This window comes from Pongo pygmaeus, chromosome 7 (genome assembly GCF_028885625.2).
Source record: "Pongo pygmaeus isolate AG05252 chromosome 7, NHGRI_mPonPyg2-v2.0_pri, whole genome shotgun sequence".
Taxonomy (NCBI): domain Eukaryota; kingdom Metazoa; phylum Chordata; class Mammalia; order Primates; family Hominidae; genus Pongo; species Pongo pygmaeus.
In genome coordinates this window covers 124,868,868-124,883,552 of record NC_072380.2, presented here as the reverse complement: position 1 = coordinate 124,883,552, position 14,685 = coordinate 124,868,868, and positions in this window count along the sequence as shown.

Here is a 14,685-nt window from a genome sequence, read left to right as displayed (position 1 = left end):
ATATATGTACATTAATACATACCAATACATATATATACACATTACTGAATAATTAAGTAAGCAGGGGGCTAATTAATTTTGGTAATTTTGAAAAGGGGTGATTATAAGCAAATTATGAGATATTCATAACATTTAAACATGACCTTAAAATATGTGTGATTTTTATTGATGACAAAATAAGAAATTATTTATGCCTATCTTCATTGTTGAAGAAAGTACTATATTTTATTTAGAAGATCAGTGAAGATAAAGGTGTAATTTCTTTTTTCATTTCAAAATCACAAACTCTGAATTATATCTGCATACCAGAATAGGAACCCTGCCTTATAAGTTGAAATTTACAAGTACATAGCAAACGGGCAGGGAAGAAGATGTAGTCGGCTCCCTTATGCTACTGGACAGCAAAATGGAGGGCTTAATTTGAAGCTTGGTTATTTTATTAGGCCGTTCCTGCATTGCTATCAAGAAATACCTAAGACTGGGTAATTTTTAAGAAAAGAGATTTAATTGGCTTATGGTTCTTCAGGATGTACAGGAAGCTTGATGCTGGCATCTGCTTGGCTTCCGAGGAGGCCTGAGGAAACTCCAATCATGGCAGCAGGTGAGCAGGAAGTGGGCATGTTACATGGCCAGAACAGGAGCAAGAGAGAGAGAAAGGAAGAGTGAGGTGCCACACATTTTTAAACAACGAGATCTCTTGAGAACTCACTCATTATTGCAAGGACAATACGAAGAAGATGGTGCTAAATCATTCATGAGAAATCCGCCCCCATGATTTAACTTCTCCCCCCACGCCCCAACTCCAACTCTGGGGATTACATTTCAACATGAAATTTGTGTGGGGAACTATATCAGTTACCAAATACCAGCATGAAGGCAATGAACTCTAAGATTAAATTCCAAATGGGAAGGAGTGGATATAAATAGCAAAATGTCATTAGTCAATGAATTTATTGACAATAACAAATATCTTCTCATTTTAAATGTGTACTATAAGGTGTAATGGATACTGAAAAAATAAAAATAAAAAAAAACATGGCCAGGCTTGGTGGCTCACAACTGTAATTCCAGCATTTTGGGAGGCCAAGGCAGGAGGATCACCTGAGGTCAGGAGTTTGAGACCAGCCTGGCCAACATAGTGAAACCCCATCTGTACTAAAAATACAATAATTAGCCAGGTGTTGTGGCATATTCCTGTAGTCCCAGCAACTCCAGAGGCTGAGGCAGGAGAATCACTTGAACCTTGGAGTTGGAGGTTGCAGTGAGCCGAGATCACGCCATTGCACTCCAGCCTGGGTGACAGAGCAAGACTCCATCTCAAAAAATAAATAGAAATAGAAATAAAAATAAAAATAAAACACATAAATCTTATCCTTCAACTTGTAACTTGATGTCTTTTTAAGGTACAAAAATTATTAAAGTATATTAAGGTGCCACACAATAGCTATGTGATTTCTATGTATGTCTACGTGTGCTTTCACTACTTTCTATAAATTAAAATTAACTTTTATGAATTATAGAGAAACTTGACAAATTTTGGTCTGTTGAATGAGGCACTACCTTATTTTAGTCTAATAATTAAGGGGTATAAAAATGGTTTGGGCTATGTGGCATCAATAACATATTTTCAGAATATTCAGAATTTGATGGAATGAATTACTATGAAAACTGCGTGTTAGATGACTCTAATATGAAAAACTTGGATATTTCTTGGCAAAATAATCATAAGCTGTTCACAATTTTAATGGGAAATGTATACTTTATCCTTTTATTTCATATGTATATATTTCCTTAGAAATCTTTATTAGTCAATACCTTCTCTATAAAACATCATTTGCACTTAAATTGAAAAAAAATGCACCTACAATTTCAATAAAAATCAATGAGATAAGACAGTGAGACAAAGGCCAAATTTATATTTAGTGATATGCTATCTATTGGAAATCAGTATTCCGTTTGGCTTTGTAATTCTACTTAACATGCTACCCAAAGGAAATAATCACAGATGAGTATTTAACTTGGCTTTTCAAATTATGCATTGTTTGCATATCGTGAAAAATATATCACCAGACACCAATGTGTGAGCAACATAAATATTCACTGATCTCGGATTGCATTATAAATCACCATGAATGAATAACTAATTATTGAAAATTAGGTTCATAGTTTAACAATGTGGAGACTTCAACGTTCAAACCAAAAACGCCAGTGTATCTATACGTCTGTCTGTCTCTCTTTTTTGTATCTCCCAAATATACACACATAAAAACATAAATATCTTGAATCAAAAAATAAAGTGTAAGTAGTAGTTAGATATTATCAGAAGTGTGATTTTAATTTTTCATTCCCCCCTCAGAGTGTATATATGTTAATTTCATTATAAAAACAATAGTTTAAAAAATCAAATAGTGTTAAATTTAAAAATTAAGATGTTACTATGATGATAACTTTGCTTGGAAGAATATACAGCCCTGCAGGTCATAGTTAAAGAGCCTGAGTTCAGGAGACACCTATATGAACTGTATCTTTGTAGATAATCAATATGATAACAATCAAAATAGTTTTTAAAAGTTTTAAGACTTTTACACAGGAAAACCCCTAAGATTGAAAGAGGTAATACCTCTATACAGTAAATTGTCTAAACAATTAAAAAATTGAGAAAAAATGATGAATTCTTTGACTAATCAATGATTTTTCTCAAATATCAGTATAGTTTCATTTTACTTTTGTTGCGTGCATTACATCAAAATTGGCTAGAATAAGAATATTGGCCAAACAGATAATTTTCCCTTGCAAATGAAACTTCCTCTAAAAATGTAACTAAAGTATCAAGAAGAATTTAGTCAATATTTATATGTTTATTCTGTATGTCTTAGAAAATAATTTTCTTTCCAAATAACTGTAATGGTAGATGTTTTACTTTATAGAACATGTTTTAAAACCTTAAAAAAATCTGACCAGAAGTTTGCTTTTTTATTATTATTGCTTTGAGCTTATGGAGTTAATAAATTTCTTTTTCCTCAAAGCAATTACATTATCCAATCTTTTTTTTTTTACATTTCATTTTCTCTTATTAAGATGTAGTTCAAGAACTTTTACCTTGGATAGTGCCATGTAACTAATCACAGGCATCATTATTAAGTGACAGTTTAAAGTATTTCTTAGAACTATAAAAAAGTAGAAACCATAAAACTTACCCAGTAACATAGTAACTTAATAAGTGGTTTCTTTATTCAAAGTCCTTTTTGGTGTTCATGTGTCCCTCCATCCCTATCCACTGTTCCATGTAGGTAATGGCAAATTCTAGCAGCAGTTGTTTTGGGAAAGTACACCTCAAATTTCATGTATAAAGGATTTGGTACACTATTCTAGTAATGGAATCCAGCCATACCTTATTGTTTAAATTGCAATTTCATTTCCAACTCTCAGAACACAATTCACACTGTGTAGGTAACAATGATATACACAAATATTTAGAGAGTGAAAGTCAAATTTATGTGTAATGAGTTTAAAGTGTGAAACGTTAATGCTAATTTTAAGAAGCTTTATGAATCAACAGAGTAAAATTTTTTCACAAGTTTAATATGTGAAAAAAATTACATGGCGAAAATTAATAGCTCTTCAACAGCACTTGTTTTGAAAACTTGAATTTGTTCCAATGTGATTGACATTTCAAGGCAACAGTTTGAGTGTAGTGGAATTTTGCCTTTGTTTATACCCAACTCTCCCAACCACAGACAACTGTGAACTCAGACAACTGTACTCTGTTGAATCTAGCTGAATAGAAGTACGCAAAAATACTCACATGCAAATATCCTACCAGCTACCTCAGTTCACCATGCATGTCAGGGGACACACCCATTGACATCTACTGTGACAACTGTCCATCAGATTTCAGATCCTCCTTGTTCCTCCTCTACACAACAACTCACAAGCCGCAACCCTTCTGATATACACTTCCAAAAGCACACTTGAGGTTTTTCTCAAGATAAAGTTCCATAATCATTGTGGTATTTATGCATTCCTTAAGTATTTAACATGTGCAAAACTGTACTATCATTTTTGTTAGATTTTGTTCTTTTTGTTTCATGTGCCACTGACAAGTTGTTTTGTTTGTTTGTTTGTTTGTTTGTTTGTTGTTTTTTTGAGATAGAGTTTTACTCTTGTTGCCCAGGCTAGAGTGCAATGGCACGATCTCAGCTCACCACATCCTCCGCCTGCCGGGTTCAAGCAATTCTCCTGCCTCAGCCTCCCGAGTAGCTGGGATTACAGGCACGTATCACCATGCCCGGCTAATTTTTTTTTGTATTTTTAGTAGAGACAGGGTTTCTCCATGTTGGTTTGGCTGGTCTCAAACTCTCGACCTTAGGTGATCTGCCCACCTCGGCCTCACAAAGTGCTGAGATTACAGGCATGAGTCACTGCACCCAGCCAGTGACAAAATTCTTAACTGTTATGCCCCAACTTTATTTTTCCTTACAAATGTCATAGTTACTTATAGCATGATCTTATTGCATGGTCCTGCCAACAGTGATTTTTTTTTTAGTAACACACATACCATATTAAAGCAGAACTGAATGTAATTATTTAAGTTTTTCCATTTTAATGCATTCACATTTTTCAAATATTAGAAAGAATAGAAAGATACAATACAAATTCTTCCTCTACTTCTGTCCCCATATTAATTAATTTTCATAAATCTGTCCTATTAATTTGTTTTTTATTCTTGGAGAGATAGTTTTGTGTGTACAGAAGGGAGTATTTCCTTTCATGTGTTTACCAACATTATCATTCTCTTCTCACATACTTTTCTGCATCTCATTTTTTTATTGAATATATCTTGAAGATCTTTTCAAGACACAGAAAGCTTTTGCATTGTATTGAATGTTTATATAGTACAATATATATGAACAGTTTCCTATCAATGAAGATTTACATTAGCAATTCAATCTCAAGTTATTACAAACAATAATGTAATAAATGACTTTGAACTTTTGTATTTTGTACATGTGCCAATATATACATGGGTTAAATTTCTAGAACTGAAATTGCTAGGGCAAAGCGTGTGATGTATTAGAAAGTTTGATAGGACTGCAGGATCTCCCTACAAAATAGGTTTGTGACATTTTAGACTCCCACTTGTAATGAATGACACTGGATGTTTTCTCACAGCTTTTAATGTTACCATTTTGCAATATGCTTTTCAATACACATTAGATAAATACGATTTCTTCAATACTTCAAGAGGTTATATGCACTGTATTGTTAATCCTCTATGCTAGCACTTCCCACATAATGTTTCACGGGATACCAATATGGATCAACATACTCAACAGATGTTTTTTTGAAACAAAAAAAAATACTGGACCAAAAATAGTTTTAAAAACCTTGAATAGAGCATTTTTCCCCAAGAAATTCTCAAAACATTTAACATAATAATGTGACTCTCAAAGATAAAAATAAAAATGAAATATTTTCTAAAACATTTAACTGTGGAAAGCATATTAGCGTTACACAGACTGCTATCATTTCTTAGAATTTAATGTAGAAAAAAAGAAAAGGTATGTATCACCTTTGGCATGTTGGGAAGATATATATATAAGCATATAATTATTTGGGGTTATAATTTGTCCACACGTTAGCTTTTCTCTAAGTTAACCAAATATTTCAACTAAGCAAATATTTCACACAAATTATTAATCTTGATTGATATATCATGTTTAATATATGCAGTCATAGAGAATAACACATTATAACTCAAATAATATTTTTTCACAAATACCAATTTTTTTTTGGTACAGTATATGGGCGTTAGTTACAGGACAAGAATTCTGCCACCCTAGTCACTGTAGTTCACAAAGGTGACTGGTTGAAAATATACAAAGTATCAGTAAATAACTAGCCACCTTTCAGAGGACAGTCAGGAAATAATATTTTACTTTAAGTGCATATTATTTGCAAAGAATCATATGTAAGAGAAACTGCTCAGAAACATATTTTCTTTTTACATTTCTTTCCTACTATTTCATCCTCTTCACCATCTAGCCTTAGTAGCTTTCACTCTTCTAAGCAAAGCAAGTTTGTTTATCCTCTATGGTCTCATAATCCTTCTTATCTACATTAATTATAGCTAATATATTAATGTATTTATGTGATGCAAGTTTTGATTGTTGTTTAAATTGTGTGGACCCTTCCAAGGTTAAATCTTTTTTTTTTTTTTTTTTTTTTTTGAGACGGAGTCTCCCTCTGTCACCCAGGCTAGAGTACAGTGACGCGATCTCGGCTCAGCAAGCTCCGCCTCCCGGGTTCACGCCATTCTCCTGCCTCAGCCTCCCGACTAGCTGGGACTACAGGTGCCCGCCCCCACGCCCGGCTAATTTTTTTTTGTATTTTTAGTAGAGACGGGGTTTCACCGTGTTAGCCAGGATGGTCTCGATCTCCTGACCTCGTGATCCGCCCGCCTCAGCCTCCCAAAGTGGTGGGATTACAAGCATGAAGCCACCGCGCCCGGCCAGATTAAATCTTAATTTATGTTTGTGTCTCACTCCAGTGAAGGAGGCTGGAATTGAAGCAGAAGAAAAGATGAATATTTATTTATATCCATTATTTACCTGGGAAGATGTGAAGTAAACACGTGTTTAGTATTCTATATAAAATTAAAATATAAATTTAACATTTTTGTAGCAATTCTGTAAAGGAGGTATTTATATCTTTTTCTATAGTAATAGCACAAAATAAAGGCTAAATAAATGTTCTTTGAATTAATAAAATTCCTCTCTTTACTCAAGGATTCACTTTGTGAAATTATTCTGCTTTATTTGTGTTAATGATATGCAATATTCAGGAAGGATACATAGTAACCATTCTTGAAAATATTTTCTGGGAAATATAAACTAAGGTAGAAATCACATTAATAATATTGATATTGATATAAATTGTGTAAGAATTCAAACGCTTTGTGTTTTTTAAATAATTGGGCTATTTTTAAAAATTTGCTCAACTAAGAATAATTCTTTAATTGAAATCTTATGCAAAGGTTTTTGATGTGAGAAATTTATAGATTTCTAGACGTAAATTAGAATCCTAGGTGAAATTTACCTATTCTTCATCAAGAATACCTATTGTATCTATCTATTATTACTGATATCTATTATATCAACTTTGTATAGGGAGAAGTTTTTGGAAATATCCTAACAATGAAATGATAAGTGACTCTAAGATGAATATCCCATCAGTGTTCTCTAGGCAATTTTCTTCATCAATTTCTACATTTATTCCGGAAAGCGCGTTAGTAACTAACCAATGTCAACTTTTTAGTGAATTAAAAACTACTTAATACTTATTTTATTTCTTTGTACTGATATGTACTTTAATACTGAGTATAATTTTTCTCATCTCACACAAGTATTTTGCATTTACTTGACATTAAATGTGCCAGCATCAATGTCCTTCAACTAAAGAACACCATGGAAAACGATTAACACTGGCCAAAATAAAGTACAAGAGAAAACATTCAAGTTGATTCACATAGGAGAGGAGGTTTTATGTTCAGTTGTAATTGAGTTTCTGGGATTCACTTCTATCTCAAATAGGTAGTTATATGTCTGGATCATGGCTATAAAGCATGGGATTGGGAGAGCAATTTTGATTTGGAATTCACTTTTAAGTGGTATTGCAGAAGCTAAATGTGGCGGTTGGGTTGTCCATTAGAATACGCAGAATATGAAAGAAGATGGTAAGACAGGTGAACACTAAAGACAACTTCTCTTCAGAAGCAACTAGTCTGGAATGTTTTCACACTGTTACATTTGCACTTTATATTGTTCTTCTATTTTCCCTTGATTTTTTTTAACATTTGATTTTTATTTTTGAGATTTTGTTTTTGTTAATATCAACCTATTTCAACTTTGCTCAAGGAAAAAGAGACAGATCACATTGTGTAACAGAGCATTAGAAGCCATATCCAACTATAGCCCCAAGAACCTGAAAGTTTGTGGAAACTAGAATCAAAGCTCGAGAATCCTGAGGAGCAAATTTTAAATTCACTGGACAAAGTTAAGGTCATTTTGTCAGTTTTTTGTTTTTGTGTTTGCCTTCTGTCTGGTAAGATTCTTCTACCAGGGTCATAAACATTCACAAGTAGGCAGAACACTTTAAATTATTCATCTACTTTTATCAGGTAAGTTCTTCAAGGTAATTGACAACTTTTGTTCTAAAAAACAGCCACAATACAATGCAACAGTTATAAGCAAGCTTACAAATTGCTATTCAGCTGGTCTTGTTTGCACATATGGATTTAAAAAGCCCTCAAGGAAAGATTACTTGTAATACATACACACACATACACACATATGTATAGTTACTATATATTTCCTAGAGATCCAAGTATAGTGGAAAGCATGCAGTAATCATGCAAGTTTGGTTATTAATTAATTTTAGCCCATCAACTTCATATTTGAGGAAAGAAAAAAGGCAGGAACTATAAGAATAAAAAATATAGCTTAGGTAAATGTTTTCATTTTTGTGTTTGACTCATAATTTTATTATTTTATTCTTTTTTTAGCTATTCTAAACAAATATTTGAAGTATTACATAGTATTTGGTTAACCGCTTGTGGATGACCATTGTATTAATTTTAAATTGTTTAGTTTGTTGAAAATATATGAAAATTATCCATTTTAACAATGTTCTGAAGATGTTTGAGCTAAGTGCAGAAATGGGACAAACAATAGCTGTAAATAACTATAAAATCTCACTTTAGTGTGAGTCAATATCTGAGAAAAAAAGAATGGAGTAAAAGCACAGAAAGCAAAACTTAGCTTAGAAAATATTTCCCAATTCAAAAAATGAACAAGTCAGATTCTGTAAAGATATCCAGTGAAATCTTGAAGAAATATTGTATTGATTATTAATTAATCTGATTGGAAAGTGATCTTGGGTTCACAGTGAGGTTGTTGAACGAGTAGCATTTTCATACAATTGCAAACCAATTCAATGTTTTTGCATACACTGTTTACGTTCCTTTTCAAAATTTGATTTCTTCTTCATGATCCTAGTCAAATGCTGCCTTCTCAGTAAATCTTTATCAAGTTTGCAGACACCTCCACTGAGGCAAAATAACTACTTTTCAGTGGGCCTGTAAAATTTTATATGATTAACTACTATAAATGCATTCCATCATTTGATTATTAACTATCTCTAGGAAAGACTGAAAATTCACAGGGTCAGAATAATGTGTTATTCATCTTCACTTTCCCAGTGATTAACATGTGGTTATTTAATTACTGAATGAAGTTTTGAAATTCAGTAATTAAAATATTTTTAAATTTTATTGTAATTTGACAAACTATAATTGCATATATTTATGGGGTAAAAAGTGATATTATGATACATGTATACAATTTGGAACAATTAAAGCAAGACAATATATCAAATACTTCAAATACCATTTTTTGTTGTGAGAACACTTGAAATTTACTCTCAGTGATTTTGAAATGTGTTAATTCAATACATTATTATTAACTATAGTCATTATGCTGGGCAATAAATCTCAAAAGCTTGTTCCTTTATCTAACTGAAGTTTTGCACCCTTTGACCATCATCTCCTCATTCCTTCCACACCCAGCCTCTGGTAACCACCATTCTACTCTCTGCATATATCAGTTTCATTGTTTTAGGTTCCACATTAAGTGAAATCATGTGGTATTTTTCCTTTGGTGCCTGGTTTACAAAGAAACTGTTGAAGAGCAGTTTCATTTATTTCACTTAGCATAATGTTTTCCAGGTTCTTTCATGTCGTTTCAAATGTCAGAATTTTCTTCTCTTGTAATAACGACTAGTATTTCACTGTGTATGTGTACCACATTTTCTTTCCCCACTCATCTGTTGATGGACAATTAGGTTGATTCCATAACTTGGGTATCGTAAATAATGCTGCAATAAACACAGGAGTACAGATACCACTTCAACATATGGATTTCAAATCCTTTTGATATATACCCATGAATGAGATTGCTGGATGGAAAATAAAACTAGAAAGGCAAAAATAGAAAGGCAATTCTATTTTTATTTTATTTTTCTAACGAATCTCCATAATGTTTTCTATAATGTTTATACTAATTTATATTACCAACAGTACACAAGGAGCTAATTTCTTCACATCCTTGCCAGCACTTGTTATCATTTGACTTTGTGATAATCATTCTAACAGGTGTAGGATAATATCTCACTGTCGTTTTAATTTCTATTTCTCTAATGACTAGTGTTGTTGATCATTTTGTCATATGCCTGTTGGCCATTAGTATGTGTTCTTTTGAGAATGTCTATTCAGATATTTTGCCTGTTTTTAATTATTTTTTTTCTTACTACTGAATTGTTTGAGTTTCTTATACATTTTGGATATTTACCCTCCATCAGATGTATGTTTTACCAATATTTTCTATAAATCTCTATGTTGTGCCTTTACTCTTGTTTCCTTTGCTGTGCAGAAGCTTTTTTGATTGATGTAATTTCATGTATTTATTTTTGCTTTTATTGGCTCTGATTTTAGGTTTATATATATGAAAAAATCATTTTTTAAGCCCAATGACATCAGATGACAGTGATTGATGTCATTGAGCTTTCCCCCCTGTTTTATTCCTATTTTTATAGTTTCAGGTTTTACATTTAAGTTTTTAAACCACTTGCAGTTGATTTTTGTAGCTGGTGTGAGGTAAGGTCTAATTTGTTTCTTCTGTTTGTGGATATTTGGTTGTCCCAATACCATCTATTGAAGAGACTGTCCTTTTACTATTATGTGTTCTTGGCACTTTTGTCAAAAATCAATTGACTGTAAATGTGTGGATTTATTTCTGCGCTCTCTGCCCTATTCCATTGTTTTTATGTTTGTTTTTATCCTAGTACCATGATGTTTTGATTAATATAGCTTTGTTGTATATGTTGAGATCAGGTTGTGTGATGTCTCTAGCTTTGTTCAAGATTACTTTGACTATTCAGGATCTTTTGTGAGTCTATGCAAATTTTCAGATTTTTTTCTATTTCTATGAAGGTTGTCATTGGAATTTTGATAAGTTTTGCATTAAATCTGTAGATTGCTTCAGATAGAAGGGGCATTTTAGCTGTTGAATGCCCTTAAGCTATATGTATGTGGTCTGAGCAGCTTTAGAAACCTGTGGACATATTGCTTTTGTTAAGATAAACTCTGTGTCCTTAGGGAGCATCCAGGCATCCTTTTTCCTTAAGAAACAGCTGGTCATCTAGGAAGGTCCAACATGATGGAGGGCCAACGGAGAGATATGGGGCTTTGGTGACTTTCCATTAAGGACTGAACCAAGACATGACAAAATAAGAAAAGACAAAACAAGGTAGGGCAAGACAAGAAAAACAAGCTTGGCAATTTCCTAAGAAAGCCTTCCAGCTTGGGAGTTTGGTTTTATCCAACAAAGATACAATCAACCACTTGTGAGCTCCCGAAATATTTCCAATTCCTTCTCATCTGTAAAGAATAGTTTAAGAATTGCAGAATCAAAAACTTATTTTGGAATGGAAATGCATCTATGAGAGTCACTGTAAACTATAACTGACAGCAAGATGCAAGGTCACTCTCTATTGCTTTAGTCTAATACCATGGTCCATTTTTCCTTTTTAAAAATGTATAAATCTCACTTATAAACAACCTGTCATTTGTCAAATAAAACAAACTGCCTTAAAAGTCAAGGAAAAAAGTAGGTGGTTTATTCAGGCAAAAACTAACCAAAATATAAAATTCAGAAAAAAATAAAAATGTAAAACTTTAATAGTTTTCATATTTTACGAAAACAAGAAAAGTTAAATCTCTTGAAGGTATCAGGGGCATTATATAAAAAGGCAACTTATTGCAACTATCTCTTTGGACAAAGGAGGGAGAGATTATTAATGAAACCATTTTTATAATCTAGTTTTTCATAATGGAAAGAATTTGGCAGAGAAAGATTATTAGTGTTTCAGCTCCTTAATATTGCATCCCATTTTAACTTTCCTTGAATAGCAAATAGCTAAAGCGGTATATAAATATGTTACCTTTGGCTTGATGGGAAATGTATATTTCAAGAAATTCAATCATCTAGCGAAGAAGTTTACCAAACTCAAAACAGCAGTTTTTGCTGTTTAATTTTTCTTACGCATAAGAAAGAATCTGAAAATAAAAAAGAAAAGAATTGCACAATAATTTAGGATATTGTCCAAACCAACCCAATTATCGAAAACATAACTTTTTTGCTTAGTTAAAAAATGTGGTCTTTGTACCTTAACATTTTTTTTCTTTGACCCTCTACTATACTTGACCTTCTACTTTACTTAGTCCATGTAACCCTCATCAGCTTTCTCCCTCATTCTTTCCAATTAGGCACTATTCATTATTGCTAAATAAATTAAAGAAATAATATTGCCTGAGTTATTTACAAATATATATTACATCATCTCAATGTTTCTGGTTGTTAGCCAACATTTTGTTTTACCTTTTATTGCTTCCATTTTTTTCAGACACATTTTGTCCAACTAAGCTACTATATTGTTAACTATTTCAGAAGAGTCCTTCACTTTACTGAGTGCTTTCATCTTTTCCTCTGTATTTCTAAACTTCCTATCTTTTGGCCTTTCTAATCTGTCCTCAGTTTGCTTTAATTATTGTTGTAATTTTGATGTTCACTTCTTTGTAAATGATTCCTAAGTATCAAGTTTTTTTTTTGTTGTTGTTGTTTTTTTTGTTGTTGTTTTTTTTTTTTTCTTTTTTGAGATACAGTCCCATGCCATCGTGCAGGCTGGAGTGCAATGGAGGCTCACCAATGCCTCCTGGGTTCAAACGATTCTCCTGCCTCAGCCTCCCAGGTAGCTGGGATTACAGGCACCTGCCGCCATGCCCAGCTATTTTTTGTATTTTTAGTAGAGATGAGGTTTCACCATGTTGGCCAGGCTGGTCTTGAACTCCTGACCCAGTGATCCACCCTCCTCAGCCTCCCAAAGCGCTGGGATTACATGCATGAGCCATCGCACCCGGTTGCTCAAGCTCTTATCAGTCAACAGCTTTTATCTCATCAACTCTCACCATTTTGAGAAATATCTTGAAAACTATCTTCTGCATATTTCTAACTATAGGTGTTCTAGCTTTTCAAATTCAGTATTTTTTAAACTGAAATTTATCATACATTATGATGAAACTCTTAGTTATTCTAATTATGTTAATAGCATCACCAGATCAACCCAAGCTAGAAAGTTGAGATCTAGCTGGTCTAATTACTCCTTTCAACAATACTATCATATTGAATTGATCTCTTTAATCCCTAACTTATTGCATGAATTTTCTCTGATATTCTCATGCTCAACATATTAGTTTAATTATTCTTGGACTATTGCAATGGACTTGACACAAATTTGCCAACTTCAAATATATTTTATGCAAAAATGTAAGATTAATTTTTTAAGACACAACCTTGTTAAAAATCACCCCCTAGTCTAAATACATATTATGCCTTTCCGTGTCAATTAAATTCCCACTTTCTCTGCTGGAATTCGAATTATTCTGAAATCTTTTTGAAACATTCCCACTCTTTAGTGCACACTGTTGTTTACCTACCCATTATGCACATGCCTAATTGAAGAGACTACCCAAACAGGCTAAGTGTGAGCAATAAGGCTGTTTATTCACTCAGGAGCAAGCAGGCTGAGTCCGAAAAGGGAATCAGCAAAGGGTGGTGGGAGTGGAACTGGTTTTATAGGTTTGGGGTAGGTAGTGGAAAGTTACAGTTAGGGGAAGCTTTTTGGGCAGGGGAAGAATGTCACAGGGTGCATAGTCACAGGGTCGGGGGAGGCCACAAGGCACGATATCACAAGGTCGATTGATTAGTTAGGGCAGGGCAGGAACATATCACAACGGTGGAATGTTGCAAGGTCGGTTAATCCGTTAAGGCAGGAACTAGCTGTTTCTTCTTTAGTGGTTCTCTGTTGCTCCAGGCTTTGTGACTCTAGGAGACCTGTACGTGTGGGTCACAGGAATCACAATGGCTCGACCATGGTGTGACCCGTTCAGAGGACCTCACACTACCTACAGCCATTCCCCCATTCTTCCTTGCTAACAGATCCCCTATTTCAATTCTATCCCCAAAGACACCGGGAAAACCCTGATTAATTTAATCCAGAAAGTGTATAAGTTTCGACTATCCCCTTTACCAATGATTTGCTTGTAAATCAGTCCTATCCCAAGAGGGAAAGCCTGCTATCATTATTGGGAAAGTTTTCCTAGCTAATCAAAAAAAGTCACACAGAAAAACACACCAACAAATAACAACAATAAAAAACACAGCAACAATCTTATGTCTGCTGGACATTTTTATGTGTAATTATGACATCTAATATATGGCAGCCCTTTTACAACTGGGTGGGGTAGGGAGGGAGCTTGCCTGAGAAAATGAAATACTCTGAAAATTGGAAAATAATCTCAAAAATCAAAAATATTTGGAATGTTAAGCCAATGGAGTACCTTTCACTTGCATCCGTATGAAGAAACCACCAAACAGGCTTTGTGTGAGCAATAAAGCTGTTTATTTCACCTGGGTGCAGGCGGGCTGAGTCTGAAAAGAGAGTCAGCGAAGGGAGATAGGGGTGGGGCCGTTTTATAGGATTTGGGTAGGTAAAGGAAAAAGGGGGGTTGTT